This window comes from Pinus tabuliformis, chromosome X, assembly GCF_031772625.1.
Source record: "Pinus tabuliformis cultivar Carrire ecotype Pingquan chromosome X, CPIR1, whole genome shotgun sequence".
In the NCBI taxonomy this organism is placed as follows: domain Eukaryota; kingdom Viridiplantae; phylum Streptophyta; class Pinopsida; order Pinales; family Pinaceae; genus Pinus; species Pinus tabuliformis.
Genome location: NC_142308.1, coordinates 1035372007 through 1035379419, shown reverse-complemented (window position 1 = coordinate 1035379419; position 7413 = coordinate 1035372007).

Genomic DNA, 7413 nt, shown 5'->3' with positions numbered 1-7413 from the left:
GTCCCACAATTTCACATTCTAACTTTTCATTGTGTTTTTCCCTTTCAGCAAGATGGAATGTTAGAGTATCTATAATCATACTCTTTTCTTCTAAACAAATTTTAAGTTTAGAGATTTCTTCACAGAGATCATCTTCATATATAGCATCCAAGAAATCATCATCTTCAAAAGCCATCGAAAGTCTATAATCATTACCATGTTCATCTTCATCACTATTTGAAAGTCTATCACTACCTTCATGTGTATAATAGCTCATCTTAATTATGTTTTGTTTTCTGTTCCATTTAACTGGTTCCTTACCTTTATCAAGCTTATCTTTATGAGGACATTTGGTCGCATAGTGACCGACTCTTCCACAAGCAAAGCATTTGAAAGGTAGCTTACCTCTAAATCTTCCAAAGCCCCGTTGAAGGTTCTTGACAAAGTTTGATTCTTCCTCTCCTTCTGACGTATGTCCTGACTCATTGTATTCTCCTTTTGAAGTTTTGAATGTGGCTTCTCTAATGTCTGGTGGACCCCCTTTTCTCATTTCAAAAGCAATTAGCATTCCATGCAGTTGTGACATGGTAATACTTTGAAGATTCTGCTTTTCTTCTATGGCAGAAAATTGTGATTCAAACTTAGAAGATAAAGATCTTAAAACCTTTTCAACTAAAGTAACTTCTTTTATCTCTGCACCCAAGTTTTTCATGCGATTAACAATCTCATCTATACGTAAGAAATAATTAGCCACAATTTCATCATTGTGCATTCTAAGAGTTTCATATTGAATTTTGAGAGATTGTAGTTTTGCACATTTTACCTAATCGTCTCCTTCATAGCTTAAAATGACCTTGTCCCATATTTCTTTGGCGGTTTAGAGCTGCATAACCTTGATGAATTCTGATTGAGATAGACTCCCTAATAGAGTATTGATATATTTTGCATTTGTTTCATACTGCTTTTTACCAGCCGTATCTGTAGGAGTCGCTGATGGGAATGTGTATCCTCCTTCTACGATATCCCAAAATTCTGTACCAAGAGATTGAAGATAGGCTGTGGTTCTTACCTTCCAATAGACGAAGTTTCTCGCATCAAATATTGGTGGCCTGATGGATGCCTCCTTTTCATAGTTGCTCATGAGATAGATCTTCCTTCAAGCGATCAAGCTTCTTCCGAAGGACCTGCTTTGATACCAATTGTTGGAAATAATACTGAGAGAGGGGGGGAGTGAATCAGTATTAACAAATCAAACAATTTTCCATTTTCATACTCAAATTCATATATGCTACTTTAGTTAAGGATACCAGTAGATACACAACTTTGTTTAATGCAGCTAGCATATATCCAGTAAACTTATGATTTAGTTAGTTGATCATCAATGAGTGCATCAAAACATTATTAACCATATGAACAGTAAACAGGTGCAGTGAAATAGAATAGATCATAACACATAAGAATCACACATGAACACCATGATATAAGGTGGAAACCCAATGTGGGTAAAAACCACCTGCTGCAATTCGTCTCTATCTTATTTTAATAAGAATCTTCTTTTTACAATATTTCTATACGGGTGCAGTCTTATACCAGTACATAGGCTTCTACTTGTAGAAGGCTACTATCTTCTCTCATTCTCCAACTTCTCTTGGAAGAGAGCTACAACCCCCTTAGCTCTTGCACTAGTTGATGTACTAGTACGTAGGTGCTGACCTACAGAAGGCTACAACCTTCTCTTTTCTTCCAGGGACCACGTTTCATAAATTTTTAGACTAGATTCATCGATAACATTAAACAAACATCAAATATATCTGCATAAACCAAACTCCTTTGCACCAACCTAAAACTGAATCACACAATCACTTCTCCGAATGTTGTAACCAAAATACAGTAACAATACCAGAACCCAGAACACTGCAACAATAAACAGAAGTAGCTAGAACATATTTTATGAAATGTATGCTACTTCAATATGTAGAACCTGCATGCATACACTGCTATATTAAGGTAAACCTGCGTATACACTGTTTTGAATTATCGAACCAGTGTTTATACATGCTTTTGCTATGCTATGCTGAACCTGCATACAAATCTATAAAAGATAATTTACGCTTTTCAAATATTCAGACATCAGTCATACCCAGATTATCAGATTTACAGATCAATTCATGCGCCAAATATAACAGATCAAAATCACACAAAGATACTTCTTTTCAAGCCTTAAGATCTTGACCCATCAATAGAACTTATCCTTCTTCTAGCTCAGGTTCCTCCTTGATTCAGATCCAGCTATGCACCATAACCCAATGACTAGTATTCTAGATCTTGCTCTTCATAAGATATTCAATGCTTGAGTGGCTTTGCCTAATGATCTCTTTCCCCTTTTATAGTCTTAGGCCTTACTCAATACCATGGTCCAAAACCACTTAGAACCAATACCTGGGTCCAAATACCTGGGTTCAACACTTCGGATGAGATACCATGGTCCAAAGCCATAGGTCCAAATACCAAGGGCCAAAATCCAAGTTGTTCAAACTGTACGCATTTTTTTGTGCATGAAAGTGCGTGTATACGCATATGCGCCTTTTGGTCTGTAAATCCATGTGTATACACGACTTGGTCAATGGAAACCTGCATATATCTCCTTTTTCTTTATTTTGAGAACCTATGAGCCTGAGCTGACAGCTGAGTGATTTACTAAGTGAGTTTCCATCAAGGACGATACCTGTGCCATAGTGCCAAACCTGTGTCATAATGCTAACAGTTCAAACTTCACAAATATTTGAACTTGGAGGAAGAAGATTCCTCCTTATGCACATGCTAAAGAGCACTAGGAGGAAGAAGATTCTCAAGTCAATCTTATACAAAAAACGAAAATACATTCTTTTTGTTGTGTAGGTAATGGGAGGGATCGATATGGTTATTTTGGCTAGATGGTTATTTAGGATGTTCTATGGTAAATCATTTAGTTCGTCCTAAATGCATCAGGTTGGGTGAGTGATTTAAGAGTAATTGTCGTATTTCCTTCATTCTAGTGGCCTTATGGCCTAGCCTAGGGTGGCATTTATGGTGGATGCCTATGTTTGGTTGAACCATTCTTCTCAAAACACTATGATTTTGAAGTTAAGATTGTGTTTCCCTTATGTGCATATTTAGAAATAGAATTTATAATTGTAATAAACTCTATTTTCTTGATTTATACATTAGTTAGATATATAATATTTGAAACTCATACTATTTATTTGGTTCAATATTTCCTTGTGAATTTCAAAATGAATTTGGGTAGTAATAAATTATAAAAATAGTTATATATATATATATATATATAGGGGAGGGTATAAGTGAAATTCCAACATGGAGTAGGATCCTTTGAACACAGGAGCTTCACTGGGGGACCAATACCATACCACATGGGTTCATATTGGGGGATATACATTGAGGAAAAAATGGCATAATATATTTAGAGATATATACGGGGTAAAGGGTTTTTAAATTAGCAGGTATAAAAAATGGAGCACAAAGTTAACGAAAAGATATAAAGGGGCATAAAAAATGTTAATGAAAAAATGGATACCTACAATAGTTAGTGGAAGTAGGGGTTTCTTAAATTGGGAAGGTTTCTTGGGTTTGTATTGGTAGGGGGATAAATAATGTGATTTTTAGGGGCATTTTCCAATATGTAGTCAAATTAAGGGTATCGTTTAATATGCCATGAATGCATGTGATAGGTCAGAGGTTCATGGAGTGAAGCCCCCATGCCTTTGAATAGAATTTGAGTATTTCAATGTATGATATTCAAATCCTATGGTATTTTTTGTATGTGAGTTCAATCCCTTTTTATTTAGACTTTTATGTATATCTTTCAGTAGGGCCTTGTGGCTCCACTTTCTTTATTTGAAAGTATTTCTTCAAGATTGAGTTGATTTCTAGTATAGTATGAACCAAATATTAAAGAAAAAACAATAAAATTAGTATATGTGCTATGTACACCAAATGCCACTATGAAACATAACTCCAAGATAGATAATAAATATGATTTGCTTAATAAATTGTATTACCTAAAACATTTGTTTGAGAATAGTTTTAGAACTACTGAAAATTAGTAGTTGTATTATGTAGTAACTTAAAAATCATAATGGATAAAGATATAATTATTGCCACCCTTTTATGATGTCACTTTTTTCAAAACCAAAACCTAAAATTTTGATCATAGGTATTTCATTTTGTTTTCTGAAGATTTCAAAACTTTAATGGCTTAAAATTATTTAGAAATGTTATATCAAAAGCAACAAGATGACTCATTTTGGAGTTAAGATTGTTTTTTCCTTATGTTCATATTTAGAAATAGAATTCATAATTGTAATATGCTCTATTTTTTATGTGACTTTAACCCCTTTTGTTTAAACTTTGATGTATTTGTTTCAGCGAGGCCTTGTGGCTCCATTTGCTTTACTTTTCAGTATTTCTTCAAGATTGGTTTGATTGTCATATATTTTCAGTTAAAAATGATTCTTTGAATAAGGATGAAGCACTTTCTTGGTTTTGTAATTTGGATATTCTTTGGAAGAGGCTCGATGTCCATTTTTTTGAATTAGGATGGTCTTTAGAAGACACCTAATGTCTTTGTCCTTTAGAAAAATATTTATGGTTCCTTTTTTGAGATCATACTCGTTTTTGGAAGTGGTTTGATAGTATTATCTTTTCAAAAGAATTATCTTCTTTGGAAGAGATTTCATTCCCAATTTTCCTTTAAATTGAGCATATATTTGAAGTAGGATGATAGCCCTTTCTTCCTTCACATTGGGGTAATTATTATAATGGGACCGAATTGTAATTTCCCTTACGATACTATAGTATGAACTAAATATTAAAGATAACACCAATAAAATCAATATATGTTCCATGTACACCAAATGTCATTGTGAAACATAACTCTAATATATATATATATATATAATAAATGTCATTTACATAATAAATCCTTAAAAGAACAGGAGAACCTTATTTAAGTATCCCAATACATTCATACATCCAAATCATTTGTCCCCTCAATGATGGCTATTTGATCTCTATATATTCCTATCCACATATTAAACAACCAATTTTTGTGGATATGATTATGAAATTTCCCTGAAACATTATGACATCTCCTCTTTATGGTGAAATTAGTTTCACTAAATTTGGATTTTTTGGAGTTAAATATTATTGTTTTACCTAGAATATTTGCTTGAGAATAGTTTTAGCACTACTGAAATTCCCTAGTTTCCATATCCAGTAACTTAAAAATCATAGTGGATAAAAATATAAAATTATGACCATAGGCTTTATGATGTCTCTTTAAGATAGTGAGAAATTATCTTTCAAAAATGTACTTAAAAATATAATAAACCATGAGCAACATTTAATCATAAACGAATGTAAAATAATAATACAATACATCATCAACACATAGTGACACTAGATTTTTAGGTGGAAAACCAAATTAGGAAAAACCACTGGTATTGCAGCTTTATTTGTTTTGTTTTATTATTATAAAATGATATTCTACTATATTTTTTCACTGACATAGAATCTTACTAGTGTGTAGGATCCTACCTATTGGAGGCTACCACCTCCTCTAGTTCCTCTAGCTATCATTGGAAGGAAGCCACCACTCCCTGGTCTTCCTAACTCAACCACAAACCCTACAAGAGACGTTTCATCCAAATTTCAAACTAGACAAACAGAAACCATTATGCTCAATCTGAATAATAAGACATCAAAACCTCTCTGCAACTAATCACTGGTCAACAAAAAAATCTTCTCATTAGACCATCAAATCCTTGCTCGTCAACACTATCAAATTCCAAGCCATTTCCTCAAAACAAAACTCGTACTTATCGAGACATCCTTTGACAATTAGCAACAAAACAAATCTCAAAACCTTATTTGCAGCAAATACCCAATAGAACATCAAACTCTATCTTTGCAAAAATGTTAAGCATTGCAATATGAACCAAATCATTTTTCCTTCACACATACATCACCATGTAACACATCAGCTACGCATTACATCATACTTTTATCATAGTCATGGACAAGGAACAATAAATTAGCAATAGTATATCCATACCCCAACAATAGAATCACATCTTGAGTAACCCTATCAATGATTCATCATTCCTCTCTCTTTGCAGTATACAAATCTACCCATGAATGTATCAGTGTCAAACAAACTCATTTGTAACATTAGAAAATATGACCCTATGCAATTCTGTTACAAATTCCACCAACAAAAGACATCACAATTCATTTCACAGCATAAATACAAAACCCAACGTCATCTCAAAGTATCGCGGGTCTTTCAAAGAGCTCTTTTAGCCCAAAAATGTTCCAAGCATCTAATCACTTTGACTCAATTCAAGTATCCACATTCTAGCTAATGGCACATATGTAATACCTAATCAGTAACAACACCAAGACATACCCCTGTAAATTGAAAAGTCATAGTAGTAACAACAAGGTTGCATCAAAGATATGGTTGTTACAAATGCATTGTTTATCTTCATGATAAATAATCCTAACGTGCATTAATCGAGTCCTAGTAGCAAGACCCTTATCAACATCATTTCAATGTTGACAATACATCCATGGTAGTAACAAATCCCTATCAAGTGAACTCATGCTCACAACTTAACAATATCATTCGATGTCTATAAATCATTAATGACAAACAACACCAACCCAATAATGTGTAAATTCTCTGAATCTAAATATAATCCCTGTGTTCCATCAACATAAACATGAGGATCAAGCCTAGTTTATATTCTCTGCAAAATTCATTAGTCACATTTTCAATTAAGACAAAGGGTATATCAGCTAATAAGATATATCCTCCAATGATGCACCAAAAACTTTGTCAAAATAATGATCTCTGCATACTATTTCTAAACCCCTGCACTAAACATTGTGCTCAGTCAAGCCCACAAGGGTCTCTAATCCATGCGGAAGTTTTTTCTCCAAGATGTGACAAACTCACAAGCTCATTATATCCATAGCCAAGAAATTATAACAAAATATATGTTGAAGGCACTAATTTATGTGCACAACAATTTCGTAGAGGCAATATTATGCATTATGAAAACATTGCTAGTCTCTATAAGTGCAAATCATTATTCAATACAAAAAAAACAAACAAGGTCATACGTTGGAAATACTAGGGGGGGGGTGTGAATCAGTGTTCCTTAGCAATTAGCACTTTTAAATATATTTAGAGCATTAGTTAATCTTCAATTATTATTAATGTTTATCCAGTAATAATAGTAAATAAAAGAACATAGTAGACACAATAATTTTAGGTGGAAGACCCCCTTTGGGTCAAAAACCACCGAATTATTTTCTAATAAATTCTTTAATCTTCAGCCCCAACTGAAATGAAAGCAACAACTTCCTAGA